Source organism: Nomascus leucogenys, chromosome 16 (assembly GCF_006542625.1).
Source record: "Nomascus leucogenys isolate Asia chromosome 16, Asia_NLE_v1, whole genome shotgun sequence".
NCBI lineage: Eukaryota > Metazoa > Chordata > Mammalia > Primates > Hylobatidae > Nomascus > Nomascus leucogenys.
In genome coordinates, this window is record NC_044396.1 from 91,349,470 (window position 1) to 91,368,469 (window position 19,000).

Below are 19,000 nucleotides of genomic sequence, written 5' to 3' on the forward strand. Positions count from 1 at the left end.
TATACACGGAAAATATAAACAAGACAGTTAAGTTTTTACCAGAAACGATGAAAGTCAGAAGATAATGGACACAATCTATAAAGAGCTAAATGAAAATTTATTAATTTAGAATTTATATCCAGCAATACTATTTAAAAACAAATGAAGAAGTAATGAAGACATTCTCACATAAAATAAATAAATTTACTGGCAGCAGATCCAACTATAAGAAATGGTTTAAAAAGTTCTTCAAGGTGAAGGAAAACAAGCCCAAATGGAAATCTGGGTCTAAAAACTAGAAGACACTGGAAATATTAAGTATACAAGAAATATTTTAAAAATTTGTTAATTTTTAAAAACAGGATTGATCACTTAAAGCAAAAATTATAACAAGGCATGGAGGGTATGTATGTGTAAGTAAAATATCTGACCACAGTAGCACCAGGTATAAGAGAATAGAAATAGATTTATACTTTTGTAAGAATCTCACATTATACCTGAAATTGTATCATATGAATTCAAGGTGAATTATTATATAAGCATGCATATTTTAATCCGTAGAGCAAGCTATTTTTTTAAGTGCAAAGAGACATAGCTTCAAGTGAAAGAAAGAAGAGAGAAAGAGATGTTTAAAGTAATCAATTGACCCCCAAAAGCCAGGTGAAAATGAAAGAAATAGAATAGAAACAAACAGAAAATATTTAAAATAATTGTAGAGATATTAATAAGTCCAAACATATAATTAATAACATTAAATGCAAACATATTAGGCACTCTAATTAAAAGGAAGGTGTTTTCCGTTTGGATAGAAAAGCATGACTCACTACATGCTGTTTATAAGAGACATACTTAAAAATAACTATTCAAATACGATGAAATTAAAAGGATAGATAAAGCAGGCAAAGAGTAAGCATAAGAAAGCTGGTATCACTATACGAAAATTGGATAAAATTGTCTTTAAACAAGTAGTATCACCAAAGGTAAAAAGGGTCAATTAATGATGATTAATGGCCAATTTCTCAAGAAGATATTATCATCTTAAATGTATATTCACGTAGCACCAGAGCTACAAAATATAGGAAGCAAAATTTGACAGAACCAAAGAGAGGAAAAGATAAATGTGCATTCATCGTATGAGATGTTAACACCACTCTCTCAGTAACTGGCATAAAATAGGCACAAATTAGTGAGAAGAAGCTTCTGCTGTCAGCATTTTGAAAACAGAAAACTACACATAATAGGTAGAGTCAGTTTTCAGACTTTGGACAACAGTGATCACTTAGGGGAAACAAATGAGGCGGGTCCTGTGATCACGCAGACCTTCCGCCTAAAGGCACAAGTTCAAGGAGGGAGATCTGAAGCAGAACACAGTGGCCTCTGAGTCAAGGAGACAGAGATCCCAACTGGAGAGGACTGAAGCAGCTGGTGTTTGGGGGACAGAGTGTGGAAAAGATGGAGCTACACAGAGAAAAAAATCCTCCGAACCTTCATAGATGTCCCCTTGAATTGGTTGCTGAATATTGACTGTTTGCTATGGCTCCTTTTAAAAAAAAAACAAAACTCACAGACAGGTAGCAGTCGTTGAGTTAACGATGGCATCAGAGGCTTTCATGTGATGCTAGCTCTCAGTTTTCTTCTTGGTAAAATGGGTAGAGGCCTGAGTTTCCAAGGGATTCAGATGATTCTGAAAAATTCCAAGCCCTGGCCTCATAGAAAAAGGACCTGTGAGTCCTCAGGTTGTTAGCACTAATCCACAATGCAGAAGGCTTTCATGCCAGGTGTCCCTGGAACCCTTGGAGTTTTGCCAGAGCTGCCTGGTCACCTCTTCCTGTTTAAGGAGAAGGAAACATTTTCTGCTGATTTGCAGCCAGCAACAGGACAGGCCACCTGCTTACTTTCAGGAAAGAACAGAGGGGAAATTCTAGGGAGGGCCTCGGGTGACAGCCGGGCCCAGGGAGGGAAATCATACCTCATCCACAGGGAGCTGCAGCTCATTGTTCAGGCTCCGGTGATCTCTGCGAGCACAGGCAAGGCCATGTGCCACCATATTAGTCAGGGCTGTCACTTTAATGGAATTAGTGAAGTTAATACTTTATTCACTGATGAATTCATTCACACTTTCCTCCCTTTTACTTTTGTGTCCATTTAACTTTTCCTTTTTCTTTACACCATGAGGGTGACAGTGCCTCTCTCGATGGGTCCTTGTGATGATCCTTGCCAAGGTACATGGTGGCCTGCCCCAGGTTCTGGCCCAGAAATCATGTAGTAGACTTGGCATTATTGGATATATTTTCTCTAAATGCTCTAATGGTGAGTCTCTCCGTCTTTTTCTCCAGCTATCAGTAACCAAACTGAGTTTTCCTAAGACTCTATCGTTTTTGCTGGAGAAACTTACCAGGAAAATCATTCTAGATTGCCCCATATGGGGCGACCAATAGCCCAATTTGCCCAGGACAGAGCCCATCTCAGGCTGTGAGACTTTCTGTACTAACACAGGAACAGTGTCAGGCAAAATGGGACAAGTTGGTCCCCTATCCCATCATCAAATGGGCTGGGAAAGAACCAGTAACAGAAACCAAGAATCTGTTTGAACTCTTGTCTCTGTGTGAGAATACAACTCATTTTTCTTGATTTACACAAGTGTAGATGTCTCCACCCCCTCAAGCAGAACATGAGAGGCAGGAAGGGGTAGGATTAAGGCCCTGACTTTAGAGTCCTGCCCTGGTTTGATCACCTGTAATCCATGAGCTCTTGGACAAATTACTAAACTTTTCTCTCTTCCTTACTTCCTCATCTAGATTTAGTTTACTAATATCTTATTTAGTATTTTTGCATCTATATTCATGAGGAATTTGATCTGAATTTTTCCTTCCTATAGTGCCCTTATCTGGTTTGGGTATCAAGATGACACACATCTCACAAATGTACTGGGGGAATAAATGCCAATCTATGGAAGCATTTGTATAAAATTGGAATTATGTATTCCTCGGTGTTTGGTAGATTCTGGCTGTGGAGATGTTTGAATCCTATATTTCTAGGAAATGTTTTGTTGTGTCTATTTTTTTATTTATTAACATACAGCATTCTTATACTATTATTAATATCTTAGCATTTGTTTGTCGATCAATCTTATCAGATGTCCCAATTATTCGTATCTCAAAGAAACAAAAATTGTCTTCTATTTATTTCCTACATCATGATTTTTCAGTCTCATATTTAGATTTTTCTTACGTATTAGGCAGGGGAAGAGTACTTTCTTATCCTTTTTTTAGACTTCTTGATGCTTTAACTCACCAACAGTAAAGCTTTCCTTTTTCCAAACATAAAATACCATCGTTCATATGTAAAACTTTCATTATTAGCAATTTATAAAATATTGACAATTTACTATTGCCATTTCTTCTTTAAACCATGAGTTATTTAGAACTTGATTTAATTTCAGGTTCTTCTGGGGATGTGAAGGTTGTCAGCTCTCTGCCCCTTCAGGTCTATGCACCATCCTTCCTTCACCCTTTTCTCTGCCCAGGAAACTGAGAGATGAGAATTATGTCAACTGGCTCTGTGACCCCCTGGCTGCTAGTTGAAAGGAGGTAAGAGGGTGGAAGGAGAGTGAAGTCAGGTGTCTGTTTGCTGGACTCTCTTTTCTTTCCTTTATTTCATTTGGAGCACACACCACACCCTGAAATCATGCTGTTTACCTCAGCATAACTACTCTTGTGTTTTCTGTCCCCACATTAAAAAGGTAAATTCCACTGCAGCAAAATCTCCAGCTTCCACCTCCCGGCCTGTCTCCTGAAGGTAAGAGGTGAAAGAACCTTTATAGATCACAGAGACCAACTCCTTCCCGGTGCCTCTAAGGAAACTGAAATTAAGGGACAAGGAGACTTGCCAAAGGTCAAATATCTCATTAGAGGCAGGGCCACCTACACCCTGACCCTGTATTTCTTCTATAGCATAAGACCCCCCAAAATAAGGCGAGAAGAAGAAAGAGGGGAAGCCCCTGCCTGGACACAGTATGAAGGAACTGGCTGCATTGTAATTCTCTGAGCAAAGCAGGGCAAGTACCCACAAAGCTGAATCACTGATTGATTTGCCTTTCCAAGGTTTCACAAGTAGCCTCTGATCTCTGTGCCTCGTATGTCAAGCCTGCACAGTCAGTTATTTAAATGAGGCCACAAGAGCCAAATGGCCTAGGAAGGTATCTGTTTCCATTGCCAGACCTCTGACTTCTTTATGGTGGAGAATAGAATAAACAAAGTTTCCCAAGAAGCTGAGAAAAACCTCTCTTCCTGAGTTCCTATTCACATAAGAAATGATTGCTGTGAACAGATGTCCAAGTCCTGATCCTGGAGCAGCCAGGGCCCAAAGCTGGGATGCCAATTTTCATTTTATCTTTCTCTTCCGCTAATCTTGCAAGGCCCAGAACTAAAGCACAAGATGAAATACATCAACAGTTTAGAATAAACCACTATGGGCCATAGGAGGGAGGAGACCCATCAAAATTATTGAAAAGTTTGATTGAAGGTGCCTTTAAAAATATTGATGATTTTCCATGGAGAAAATTTCTTCTAAGCAGATTTTTTTTAATGCATAATTTGTTTAAAAGTGCTTATTTACACCATGGAATACTATGCAGCCATAAAAAAGAATGAGTTCATGTCCTTTGCAGGAACATGGATGAAGCTGGAAACCATCATTCTCAGCAAACTAACACAGGAGCAGGAAACCAAACACTGCATGTTCTCACTCATAAGTGGGAGTTGAACAATGAGAACACATGGACACAGGGAGGGGAACACCACACACTGGGGCCTGTCGGGGGGTAGGGGGCAAAGAGAGGGAGAGCATTAGGACAAATACCTAGTGCATGTGGGGCTTAAAACCTAGATGATGGGTTGATAGGTCCAACAAACCACCATGGCACACGTATACCTATATAACAAACCTGCACGTTCTGCACATGTATCCCAGAACTTAAACTAAAATTTTTAAAAATATGGTTATTTATAAAAGACTTGAAGCACTTGACCTTGGATCAGAGGTATGTTCAAATCTTTATTTCCATACGCCATGAGCTTGACTATCAGAGGTATGTTCAAATCTTTATTTCCATATGCCATGAACCTGACTATCAGAGGTATGTTCAAATCTTCATTTCCATACACCATGAACTTGACTCTAAACTGGGCATTCCCGGCCAGGTGGGCACACTTCTGCCTGCCTTGCATCCCTAATTCTCAAAAGTGAAGCCTCAAGGTAAGTCCCAATCCTGGGAAGCAACTTACGGTTTACAAAACCCTCTCGTGAGTTTATGTCCCATCATCTCCTTATATGAGCGTAAGAACTGAGGCTCATGGAGGTTGAATCAACCTGCCAAAGCCTGTCCAGCTACTGACTGGCAGCTGCAGAATCTGAATCTCACCTGTCCTGTATGTTATGCTGGGGCACCTCATGCTGTGTTTGTCATTAGCTAAGTGTGTGTTGTCGCCCCAGGTGACTGTGAGTTTCTTGAAATAATGTCTCATTCACTTCCCTATTGGCCACATCTATATTGCTGGATGGCACATAACAGATCTCTCCTGGTCCTATGTTTAAAACGTCTACATTCTGGTTCGAATGAATGAATGGAAATACTCCTCAATAGGAAAGCCTGAAAAATGTGACCTTATCTTGGCTTTGCTTCGTGACTTGGAACACCTCACTTCCTCTTTCTGTTCCTTGTGTTGCTACTGGAATACAAGTTCTTTAAATCCCATCATTTCTCATTCTCCTCCTCAGGCCAAAGGTCTTTGTGTGATGCCACATAGCAAATTCGAAAGTGAGATCTCCCCACACCCTTAAAACCAAATCAAAGACATATTGAGAGAAATAAGAGAGACAGATTTTTGTCATGAGTGACTAGATAGCAGGACTGGCTACATAGTGGGGGTGGTGGGGTTGCGGCGGGGTGGGGCGGGTCCAGGGCGAAATCGTTAAAATTCTTTAAAGAATTTCAAACTGGCAATGGCAGAAACTTAATCCAGTGCAGGTCCTTTTAGGCATGGGGTCCTTTGCAACTGAGCAGGTTACATGCTATGAAGCTGGCCCTGCAAGCAGCAATTATGGCTTAAACATGCAGCCCTTTCTATGACCACTGGTGGAAGCATTTCCCTTTTAGGAGCCAAATCCTCTAAATGCACAGAGCCCAGGGTGATGGGAATGGGAGTGATAGAAAGCAGAGCCAGGCATCTTCCCCCATTGGTTCCCAGACCCTCAGCCTGCCCGTTGGGTCACAGAACCATATAATAGTACTTGATTTCAGGCAATAGTTTTCAACTATAAATGGATATCTAGGGGAGGTGGTGCTACTACTCATATAAAGTGTGTGGAGGCCAGAGATGCTGTTAAACATTCTACAATGCACAGAGCAGCTCCTCATGACAAATAATTATCTGGCCCTAAATGTGAATAGTCCCAAGAGTAACAAACCTCCATTGAGGGTATATACTGCACTTGAAACTTGACTATTATGGCAGGCTCTTCCATCTTCATTGGCTGAACCTTCACCATATGGAGTGCATTTATCTTACTGATGTCTAAAACACACTTACTTGCTGCTTCTTGCTTAACCAATCTGGATGTCTAAAACACACTTACTTGCTGCTTCTTGCTTAACCAATCTGATCGGTCTGATGTCTTCAATATATAGTCATGCAGGTCACATTCTGTGGGATTTCCAAATGATCTGGATCCCTTCAGACTGTATGATGGAAGGAGATGTAAGATTCACATGGCTTTGGGTGAGAATGTAAATGCATACTGCTATCTGTCCTACATGAATGCAGACTGCTATGAGCCCACTTTCTCATTAGGATTTTTTTTTTTAAAAGACCAAGTTCACCATAGCAATGGCCTCCTCAAGGATACATATGAAACTCAAGAAGTTTTTTAGTGCAGTGGGGAAGGGAATGGAATGTGAATTATGAATAAATGGGGATGGATGAATGAACAGTCTACACATGCATACATCCATGCAGGAAAATCAGGGAAGAGTTCTTGTAGAAGCCAGTGATGGAGATGATGGTGGTATTCCATGAATTCAGGAATATGATCATCATGTCCCTCTAACAAAAATAGGGAGAGATCTCATTTTTGATTTTGCTATGCTGCATCAGACAAAGACCTTTAGCTTGAAGAGGAAAATGAGAAATCATGAGATTTAAAGAACTCATTCCAGGTAGAAAAACAAAGACCAGAAAAAAAGGTGTCCCAAGTCATGAAGCAGACCCCCACCCACTCCTGCACACTCAAGGAAAGGTAAGACACAGAGAGCAGGTCTAGGGAAAGGATACCAATTGGTTAGTTCCACATCTCGCACACCCAGGTACAGGTGCTCCATAGGCAGAACTAGAGGTGGTGAGACAGCTGGAGGTAGAATCCAGCTCCCGTGGAGAACTGAAGCCCTGAGGACAGGTGAGTTCCTCAGGACAGATGCAGAGAATGACCGAGTGCAGTGGGCTGAAAGTAGAGCCCTGGGGAACCCCGATGTTTAAAGGAACAAAGGGAATGATGAACCCATCCAAGAAACTGAGAAGAAATGTTCAAAATTATGAGAATCATCAGAGGAATGTGGAATGAAGGAAGCTAGGGTAGAAGAGAATTTCAAAGGCCTGAGTGAATGGCCATTTCAAAGGCAGTAAGAGATGCTGGAAGATAAAGGCTGAAAACTTTTTAAAAAGATGGACTATAATTTTTGCTTTTATCATAAGATGAAGCATTGAATTGAGGTGAATGGGTTTGGGGGAGTGTGGAACAGGAAAGCAGCTCAGAAAGCAAATCAGTACTCCCTTTAACATAGTCCGTGCTCTACCATGGACCTTGTCTATTGCCACAAGTGAACATCTGGCCTCCAGTTTTGTCCTAGATAGAATAGATATACGATTGTGTGATGTGCAAGGTTTTGTGATGCTCAAGTGAGAGAGAAAATGTAAAAGTGCTTTTTAAACTATTTGTTGGTTCTTTCAACACATTAGCTAAAGCTAACAAGAGAGATTTGGGTTTTGAACCATTGCACACCTTCCAGATAAAGATCTCAAACTTTTTCTGGAAGCTTGCTTTCCTCCTCTCCAGTATGGACATCATAAAGTGCAGGCCTATGGCATTGTCCAAGTCCAGGATAGGGGCCTTTGAAATGTGTAAAAATGCTGATGAGATCATTTTTGAGAGCTATTGCAAGTCACTGCTTTTGACTGAGCTCCACCCTGAGCAGCAGGGCCCGTGAATTTACTTATCCCTTCCTCTCTCTCTCGGGGACCTGCCACCCTCCAGAGACAAGACACAACCTCACTCATTACCTTTCCCAGTGACCAGCACAGTGCCCAGCAACAAGAAAGAGCACCCCAAAACGTGATGAATGGCTGGATACTAGGAGGAGGAAGAATATGTGTGCTAGAAAAAAAAAATGAAATAAAGAACAAGCAAAGGAGAGGTGCATTTGACCTGAAGGAACTGGAAAAGCTTCCTGGTAAAGAAAGCAATTGACCAAAACTTTGAAAGAAGGAAGGACTGGACAGGTAGACAGTAGAGAGGATATTTCAAGTCTAGAGGAAAATGTAAACAAAAGCACAGAATAAAGAAAATGCAGGAATGTTGGCAGCTACATCCATGTTCTTTCCAACAGATCTTGAAAGACCCATGCATTGAGTGCTTGCTATGTGCCAGGCACTTGCAAGACATTTTTCCTCCTCTTTGAAGAGGAAAGAAAGGACATGAGCACTGAAGACAGCCATGGGGAAGGGATGAGGTAGGCAAGGGTCAGACCCATATGTGTTCTAATCCCAGCTCCACCACCACAGAAGTGTGACTTTCCGGCAACCTAAAGAATTCCTTATAAGCCTCTTGCTCCTCATCTGCCCAGGGGAGGCAACGGTGCTTACTCAGGGAGTGTGTGATGATTAAATGATATAATGAATCATACACATGCCCAGCATTGAACACCGTTGGTGCTCAACCAGCATTTCCCTCTGTCCTTTCCACCAGAGCCCAGTGATCCTGGACAGCTTTCAGGCATCTTGAGTTCTCAAGGGCTTCCTTTCATTCTCTTTGTGGGGATGCAAGATGCCACTCCTGTGCCAAGAATGTGAAGAGCACTATTTTCCTCCCAAGTCAGGTCTTTATGGTAACCTTAAAATGGTGCAAAATTCCAGCATCTCAACTCCCTTTCCCTGCCGTTATTTTTATCTCTTCTCACTTTGTCATGTTCATAAGATGCTGCCTCTTGCTGTGGCGACAGACACGAGGCTGGGTTGGGAGCAATCAGAGACAGATGGGAAAGACCTGCTGGAAGAATCCCGGAACATAGGAGCTGGAATCCATGTCCCCTCCCTCCACTGCTTTCCACAGCCTCCTCCAAAGCCCTGCAAGGGAAGTGCAGGGGGAGGTCACACCCTCCCCTGCATCTGGGTTGGGGGACCTAAGAGGACCACCCAGAAAAGTAAAGTATTTTTAAGCAGAGTATGCTGTTATTTGAAAAATGCATACATATTTGATATTTCACTCAAAAAAATATATCAACCTTCATTTGGCATATCCAGGTAATATTTTTAAATCACTTAATTTTTTTTTCACCAAAATCTACACATAAAATTGATGCTCACGTATAAATCCACACTGGATATTTGTTCTGTTAGTGTCAAGTGCTGCTGAGAACACGACCCTATTTCCCAGTGAAATGTGGACTTCAGGATGGGAAACCTGAGTAGATCCCAACTTCAGATGACGGAACTAAAGCCCAGAGGTTGCAAATCAATCTTTTCTCTTCTTTTAACTTTATTTTCCACTTATCTTCATAAACATTCTTCCGTTTAATCCTCACAAGAAACCTACAAGGAAAGGAGGAAGAACAGTGTTGTTATTGTCTCCAGTTTGTAGGTGACATCCAGCAAGGTGACGGGATTTGGCTGCTGCCTCCTGGGTTGCCATGGTGAATTCTAGCCCAGAAAACAAGGTAACATACACAGCCAAGAGTGAGAACACCATGGGACGTGGTGACAGAGGGAGATGGAAGCTTTGATGGGAGCACTGAGGGAGCAGGTAATGCAGCCTAGAGATTTATGGAAGACCTGCGCTTCACTTCAATGGCAGGCAATAGTGACACATCAAAAAGAATTTGCTTGTTGCAAATTCAAGTCCAAATGGAGCAGCCTAACACAGGGCCAGCTATGTAAATGGGATGACAACTAGACCGCCCAAAGATGATCTAGTTGGCAAGATGAAGGCTCAGAAAGAAAAAAAAAAAAGGATCAAAATAGATAATAAAGAAGCTCTTTCCACCCTTCTCAAAAGAAGTAAGACAGCAGAATGCTGCTGCCCTCTATTTGATGCAAACGTCACTTGGATGAGTGCTAAAATGACCCAAAAAGCAGCATTCATGAGCGGAAATTCTCTGAACTCCAGCAGCCTCCAGGTAAGCTTGTGAGGATCCCAACCTCTATCCCCCTCTCCGACTCCACACCAGCCTGGAAGGCTCCCCAGCCCCCACACCCAGCCAGCAGTGGGCACTGCACTTAATGGTCCTATTTGTTCGTGAGTGGCTGTCTCCCCTCATCAGTCCCAATGCACTCTGGGGCTTAGAGAGGAGCTTTTCTAATCCTGAGGACACCTTGGGGACAGGGTAGACAGGGCCATGCCTCAGCTAGAACCTCCCTTCTGAGTAGCGGGCCCTGTCTCGCCTGAGTGTGAGTGGATGTGCTTCAGGATAAATGGCCAAACTGGACTACGATGAAGGGCCAAAAACTCTAAAGGAACTAGAGCAAAGTTAATGCCAGTCCGCCTCTCTTCCAGGCCTGAGAGAGCCTCCCTTGGGCTTGGATTTCTCATTTGCAAATAAATGGGGCTCACTATCCTATGGGACGAAAGGAGCCTGCAGCCAGAATCACTTTAGGAAGAGATGGCCCAGCTTAGCAGTCACATGGCCCCCATGGGTGAGCCCCTGGCCCTGCCACCTGCCACGAGAGTGCCTGAGCCCACTTCACAGGCAGATGGTCCTGTGAGCTTAACAGGCAGCCCCAACCCCATGGCGAAGTCTTGCTGCAGGAGCTTAGTGTTTCAGCAGGTACCCGTAACTCACACTGCAGACCCTGTCGTTTGTCTGCCCAATAACCATGCCCCTGTTTATTTAGGAAAGTTCTATGATATTTGGGGAGGGAATGAGGACAGACTCCTTATAGCAACAGTGACCATGTGACTTTGTTCTGGCCAATTAAAGTTGAGAAGTCCCTAATCTGACTGGAACTTCTCTGATAAAATGGATAAAGCCACACTAGAAGAAACCCTTCCTCCTTCTCTCTGTCCCTTTCTAACTACCAGAAAAGCAGCAGCCATCCTGCAACCATAAGAATAAAAGCTAAAAGGAAAGAAATATTCTGGGTCCTTGATGGCTAGTGAACCTTGCTCTGCACAGGCTACCTCCAGTAAAAATAAGCCTGTGTTTGTCTGGTCACCTCTATTCGTTTGCTAGAGCTGTCTTAACAAACTATCACAGACTGGGCGGCTTCAACGACAGAAATTTATCTTCTCACAATTCTGGAGGCTAGAAGCTTGACATCAAGGTGTTGGCAGGGCGCTCCTTCCAAGGGCAGCGAGGGAAGGATCGGTTCCAGGCCTCGTTCCTTGGCCGGTAGACTGCCGTCTTCTCCCTGCGTCCTCACATGCTCATCCCTCTGTATCTGTGTGTCTGTGTAGATGGCCTTCTCTCTGTGTCCTCACATGCTTGTCCCTTGTTCCTTGGCCTGTAGACGGCTGTCTTCTCCCTGGTCCTCACATGCTCATCCCTCTGTATCTGTGTGTCTGTGTAGATGGCCGTCTTCTCTCTGTGTCCTCACATGCTTGTCCCTCATTCCTTGGCCTGTAGATGGCTGTCTTCCTGTGTCCTCACATGCTCGTCCCTCTGTATCTGTGTGTCTGGGTCCCGATCTCCTCGTCTTAGAAGGTCACCAGTCATACTGAATTAGGGCCCACCATAAAGACCTCATTTTAATGTAATGACCTCTTTAAAGACCCTATCTCCAAATACAGTTACATTCTCAAGTACTAGGGGTTAGGACTTCAACATGGAATTTGTGGGTTTAAGGGCAAAATTCAGCCCATAACACCATCATTGTGGTGTTGTCTGTGTTTTGCCACTATCTACATAGCTATTTACCATATTAGATCAACAGAAGGATCTTAGCTGCTGTTGGTCTAGGTGCTGTTTGGTCTATCCATACGAATATCCATACACGGTGCAGTTTGCTGCCATCCACACAGCTATTTGACACATTAGATCAGCAGTAGGATCCTAGATTGAGGTGCCGTTTGGACTAGGACTAGGCTACAAGGGCTGGCAGCCAGCCTGGTAGACACAGGTGTGTACAAAGGGCACAAACACAAGGCTTTAGGAGAAGAGGCCTGGAGGGAGGTGGGAGGAAGGCAAACTTGCCAACCAGTAATAAACCATATTTGATGAGCAGCTCTGCAGCAGACAGTGGGCAGCAGCGCCGCACAGGGGACCCCCTTCCAGGACCAGCACACACTCACTCGACCTGCCATCGTGCAACTTGCGCATATGCCCGTGATACACTCCATCAATGTTGTCCATGCCTGGTAATTTGGCACAAATGATAAGCAGCTGCTATGATAACTATTAACCCTTTGCCAGCACAAAGGAATCTGCCAATACTTTGATGAAGCTGTATGATCAATCAAGGAGCAGCACCGTGAGGGAGGACAGCATGGATTCTTAGCCAAAGCTGGGTCTGCCCCTTGCCCGCTCTGTGACCTTCAGCAATCCGTGCCTTCTCTGTGCCTGCTTCCTTTTCTCTAAACAGGAATGAGAATTGCCGAAATCACTTTACTAGGTTATTGCAAGAAATAACCAATTAACATTTGTGAAACATAGAAGAGTACCTGGCACAGAGTTAGTTCCATTTAAACGTTCAGGTTTATTTTTGTTTATGTTTTTGTTTTTTGATTTCTAGCCCCAACATTTCATCCAAAATCACAGGTCCATGGGTCAATCCCTACCTTATTCTCAGCCTCTGATTTCTCTTTGTAAATATCTACTCAGCAAATTCATGAAGTACATACTATATATATGACACTAAGACCAGCACTGTGAGCTGAAAGCTGGTAATGCCGTCCCTGTCGTCTTTAAACGGTTGTCATTGGCTGGGTGCAGTGGCTCACGCCTGTAATCCCAGCATTTTTGGAGGCCGAGGCGGACAGATCACTTGAGGTCAGGAGTTCGAGACCAGCCTGGCCAACACTGTGAAACCCCATCTCTACTAAAAATACAAAAATTAGCTGGGGGTGTTGGCATGCACTTGTAGCCGCAGCTACTTGGGTAGCTGAGGCAGGAGAATCGCTTGAACCTGTGAAGTGGAGGTTGCAGTGAGCCAATATTGGGCCACTGCACTTTAGCCTAGGTGACAGAGTAAGACTCCATCTCAAAAAAAAAAAAAAAAAAAAAATGTGGGGTGGGGTTGTTATAAGGATTAAATACAATTGTGCTTGGGAAAATGCTTTGTAAAGTATAAACCGTTGTGTGTATTTTAAGAGTTGCTAGTATATCCTGAATGTGTGTGATGACATATTTTTCAGCACTTCTGAGTGGGCTATTCTGGTGGGGAGGGTGAAAGAGGACCCAGAGCAGCTTTAAACTGGAAGCTGAGAGAGAGAGACCAGAAGCAAGGAGGGAAGGGGCGGCCATTGGTAAGTTCCTGCCATGGGTCAGGCATTGTGCTAGGCCCCTGACATGCCTTTTCAGGTGGAGAATGTTAGGTCTCACACAGAACCAGTCCTCTGCTCCTTCGTGGTCCCCTGGAGAAGCTGTGCCTCACAGCCCCTTACTGTTAGGTGGCACCAGGGACTAATTCCGTCTGATGGGCTGTGCATGGGAATGACGTGCCACTTCCAGGTGGTGGCCTTGAAGAATAGACATGGGCTCCGCTCCCTTCTCTCCCGTCCATGGGGGCTTCTCTTTCCTTCCAGGTTGTGCGTCCCAGAGAGTGGCTGTAAAAGTTGAAGGAGGATGGCCTTCCCCACGTCAGATATAACAGGCGCCACTAGTGCATCTGCACACTCTTGATTAGCCACTGAAATGTTGGGGTGAATTTGTTCATTTATAGATTCCCAACCACCCTCCCCACCACCACCACTTCACACCCACCCAATAGGCTGTTCTCAGCACTGCAACCGAAACAATCCTGTTATGATGTAAATCCACAGCTCACGGCCCCCCAGAGGTTCCCCTTCCCGCCAAGTAAAAGCCATAGTCCTGGCACCCTATGCCTCCACCCTTCTGCCTTGGTCTCTCTCCCCTACCACACTGCCCTGCCTGCCAGCCCCTCCAGCCCCCTAGAAGAGCTCCTCCCACAGCAGGCATCCCCCCAGAGCCTCTGCATGTCCATCTCCCTTGTCCTCATGCTTGGCCCCATTGATGGTCCTCTGGCACTTTCCTTGGATCTTTGCTCAGGTGTGCCCTGCTTAGTGGGGTCTCTCCTCACCATCTCATCTAAAACTGTGCCCCGTCTTGGCCTCCTTGGCTTTGTTTTTTGGCATGGCTTTCAGCACCATCTGGTGCATCTATTTCTGTCCAGTCATCTGGACCCAGCATCATGGAATTAGATGATAACATAATCTTCGTGAAGGCAAAGAGCTGGGTTTGTTTACTCCACTGCCATCTCTCCAGTACTGAGAACCATGCCTAGCACATATAGTAGCAAGCCCCCAAGAATTGTGGACCGAACAATCCTTCAGAATACAGCTGGCGGACTGAGATCCCACAGCTAGAAAGTGGCAATTCCAGGATTTAACTGAGGTTTTGGTCTCAGGCCAGTTTCCTAAGCAATAGACTCTGAGATGGGGATTTGCAAACAGGAAGTTTATCAGGACAGGCTCTCAGGATCTGACTCCATGTGAGAAGGGGAGAGAACAGGATTAGGCAGAGAGAGAAACTGAAGTGCAGTGTGGCCTCCATGGGGTCCCTGTATCCACAGTGAGGTCTGGAACTAGGAGGATGGCTCTCAGCATTGTTTCACTTGAGGCCAGGGGATCTGCCCTTTACCCCGCTGGGTGGGCGAGTCACGGGCTGTGAGCTGCACCTGGGGAGGAGTGTGGACCTCCCACATGGCACGCTTTTCCTAGGTGACTCAGAGAAGCACTGGGCTGAATGTTGGCAGCCACAGACTGACTCTCCACACTGAGTCCTGAGTGCGGCACCCCCAGGAGTCCCTTTCCTCTGAACTACAGTGCTGGGGAAACACTCCTTGAGCTCAGTGTCTGTGCTGGGGTAAAGGAAAGCAAGACAGCAGGGTGGGTTGATAGTTATTCTGGAAAACAGCTCACCAACTTCCCTGAAATGCTATAGCAGCTCAGTTTATGCTTTGGTTTTTTTGTTTGTTGTTTGCTTTTTAATTATTATTCCTGAGGTTTTCCCCGAAAATCACAGAAGAAAAGCTGAGATGTCATATAGTCTCCTACTGTTTTTAAAAAACAATAATAACTTAAAAGAAGGAAATGAAATCAACACAGTTGCTTGGAATCAAGTGACTCTTCAAACCACAATGGTGACATGGAAAAAGATTACAGAGCAGAATTCACAATTGCATTTTCCTCCTATGCTCACTCTTACTGCACACACAAGTGACATTTTAATTATGGAGCTCTAAGCTGGGGAAACACAACTGCCTGACTCTCTCCCACTTACCCAATCTGGTTTCCAGTCCAGCTGTGAGGGAAGGGGGTGAGATGAGGCCACAGCCCGTGCATGAAGATGAGGATTTCTCCTCTTAGAAAGGCCCCTTCTCCACTTCTTCTTCATCTTTCATGAGAACACTTCCTCTCTCCTGGAGTCCAAGGTCACTGCTAATAGTTCTTCACTCTGCTTTCACTAACTGCCACTTTCCTGAGGACCTGCCGTGTGCCAAGGACCTACTATGTTCTGAGCATCATGGCCATCCCTGGGGCATGGAGGTGCATGAGGCCCCCTTCAAAGGGCTGCCTGTCAGGCTTGCAGGGTGACAGGCACAGGCAGAGGTACAGCATGGAGTGGCCATGTGGTACACTGACCCAGGGGAATGCGGGCCCAAGGAGGGACACTGGACCTCACCTGCATTAGGGGAGACTTTCTGCCAGGGCACTCCTGAAGCTGAATTCCTGCTAGTTCCTGAGTCACATGGTTTCCGCTAAAAACAGGTCACTTCTCTGTTAAGAATACTGATTGCTAAGCTTTCTCTTGGATTAAAATATCTCTCTTAGCTGGGTGCAGTGGCTCCTGCCAGTAATCCCAGCACTTTGGGAGGCCAAGGCAGGCGGATTACTTGAGGTCAGGAGCTCGAGACCAGCCTGGCCAACATGGCGAAAACCCGTCTCTACTAAAAATACAAAAAAATGAGCCAGGCATGGCGGCACATGCCTGTAATCCAGCTACTCAGGAGGCTGAGGTAAGAGAATCACTTGAACGTGGGAGGCGGAGGTTGCAGTGAGCCAAGATCACACCATTGTACTCCAGCCTGGGTGACAGAACAAGACTCTATCTCAAAAAAAAAAAAAAAAAAAATTTCTCTTGGATTAAAATCTTTCAAGCTTTCTTTAATTCAAGCTTTCTCTTGGATTCAAATCCCTTGTCCATGTAGGGGTCTGGAAAGCCCTGTGCTCTCTGATTCATCTCTGGAACACACTGTGCTTTCTCTAATTCATCTCCTACTGCTGCCCCTTTTCTCATTCCCCTGTGGCCACTTCCCTGTGACATATTTGGCCTAAAACACCTCACACACTGTCCCATAGCAGGACTGTGCACTGACTGGCCCCTGTGCCTGGAAGGTTCCCCTCCAGATGTCTGCAGGTGCAACTCTCTTTTCTCAGTCACACATTCACTATGGGTTACTATCTCAAAAGACCTACTCTGAGCACACCTTATTTATTTATTTATTTATTTGTTTATTTATTTGAGACGGAGTCTCACTCTGTCACTCAGACTGGAGTGCAGTGGTGCGATCTCGGCTCACTGCAAGCTCTGCCTCCCGGGTTCATGCCATTCTCCTGCCTCAGCCTCCCAAGTAGCTGGGACTACAGGTGCCCACCACCACGCCCAGCACTTTGGGAGGCCAAGGCAGGCGGATTACTTGAGGTCAGGAGTTCGAGACCAGCCTGGCCAACATGGCGAAAACCCGTCTCTACTAAAAATACAAAAAAATGAGCCAGGCATGGCGGCACATGCCTGTAATCCAGCTACTCGGGAGGCTGAGGCAAGAGGATCACTTGAACGTGGGAGGCGGAGGTTGCAGTGAGCCAAGATCACGCCATTGTACTCCAGCCTGGGTGACAGAACAAGACTCTATCTCAAAAAAAAAAAAAAAAAAATTTCTTTTCTCAGTCACACATTCACTATGGGTTACTATCTCAAAAGACCTATCCTGAGCACACCTTATTTATTTATTTATTTATTTATTTATTTATTTATTTGAGACGGAGTCTCGCTCTGTCACTCAGGCTGGAGTGCAGTGGTGCAATCTCGGCTCACTGCAGGCTCTGCCTCCCAGGTTCATGCCATTCTCCTGCCTCAGCCTCCCAAGTAGCTGGGACTCCTTTGTATTTTTAGTAGAGACAGGGTTTCACTATGTTGGCCAGGGTGGTCTTGATCTCCTGACCTCGTGACCCTGCCTGCCTTGGCCTCCCAAAGTGCTGGGATTCCAGGTGTGAGCCACCATTCCCGGCCCCCAAGCAAACTTGAAAATTGTGTGCCTCTTCCCTGCATTCCCAGGAGCCCAAATCCCACATTACTATTTCTTTTGCACTTATCATTTTCATTCCAATCATTGCTTATTATTGCATAGTCAAAATACTGCGTATGTTTTATGTTTTTATTGGCTATCTCCCCCCACCTCCTAATATTAGCTACATGTGCACAAGAATTGTCTTTTCTGTTCACTGGTGTTGCCTCAGTGCTTAGACCAGTGCCTGACATAAAATTTGTGCTCAGTTAATGTGATGAATGAACGGATGGATGGATGAGGGAATGAATGAATTCAGGGCTCCAAGAGTACTGGGAAAACCATGAAGAAAATATTTGGACTGGCATCATTCCCTAAGCATTGCAATCGCGTTAACACAGCGTGCCGGGAGACGGCTTGGGAAAGTGCTGCTCACTCTGACACAGGCAGAAACGTACATAGGGTGGGGCTTGCCCTAGGGCACTCTGTGCCATCACTGGATGGCTTTGCCAAATTACCTTCCCGACAATTTTATCTGAGCCTCTCCCCAGATGCTGTACCCCTCGAAGACAAATTCCACCCTCAAGTGCGGTGAGCTGTTGATGTGCGGCCTCAGAAGGCACAAAACAATAAGGCCCTCCATGAGGCGTTCCTAATTGGAGCCTCGGGTTCCTTCAGCTCAGCCTGAACCAATAAAGATCCATTCCTCCCAGCATGGATTGGATCTGGGGATGCCCAGCTGGGAAAGATATGTTTCCTGCCTTCCAGGAGATCCCAGGCTGTGGGGAGCGTGATGCAGGGGCGCCAGATGAACAGTAGGGTATGTGGGCCAGCAGCAGGTCTCTGGGGCTAAGCACAAGAGCTGAGAAGCTGTATTCTGTCGTGGACTGGCTGTGGGACCCTCGGCAGCAGCTGTGATAGTTGACTGTCTCGCCTGCAAATGAAATTGACACTATCTCCCTGTCAGGATTGGTGTGAAGATGCAATAAGACAACACCATAAGATTACAGCGTTCTGCTCTTCACCTGGCATGTAGCATGGACTCAATACATGATACTGATACTGACAGTGCTTTTGATTCAAACTATGGTAAGCAAGAAATAGAAAAAAAAAATGCATCTTTTGAAAGTTCAGAGAAGAGTACTTCTGTATTGGTTTCCCGTGGCTGCCATGAAAAATCACCACGAACTTGGTAGCTTCAAACAACACACATTCACTCTCTTAGAATTCTGGAGGTCAGCAGTGTGAACTTGGTCTTATGGGCTAGAGCCAAGATTTTGGGAGGGGCCACT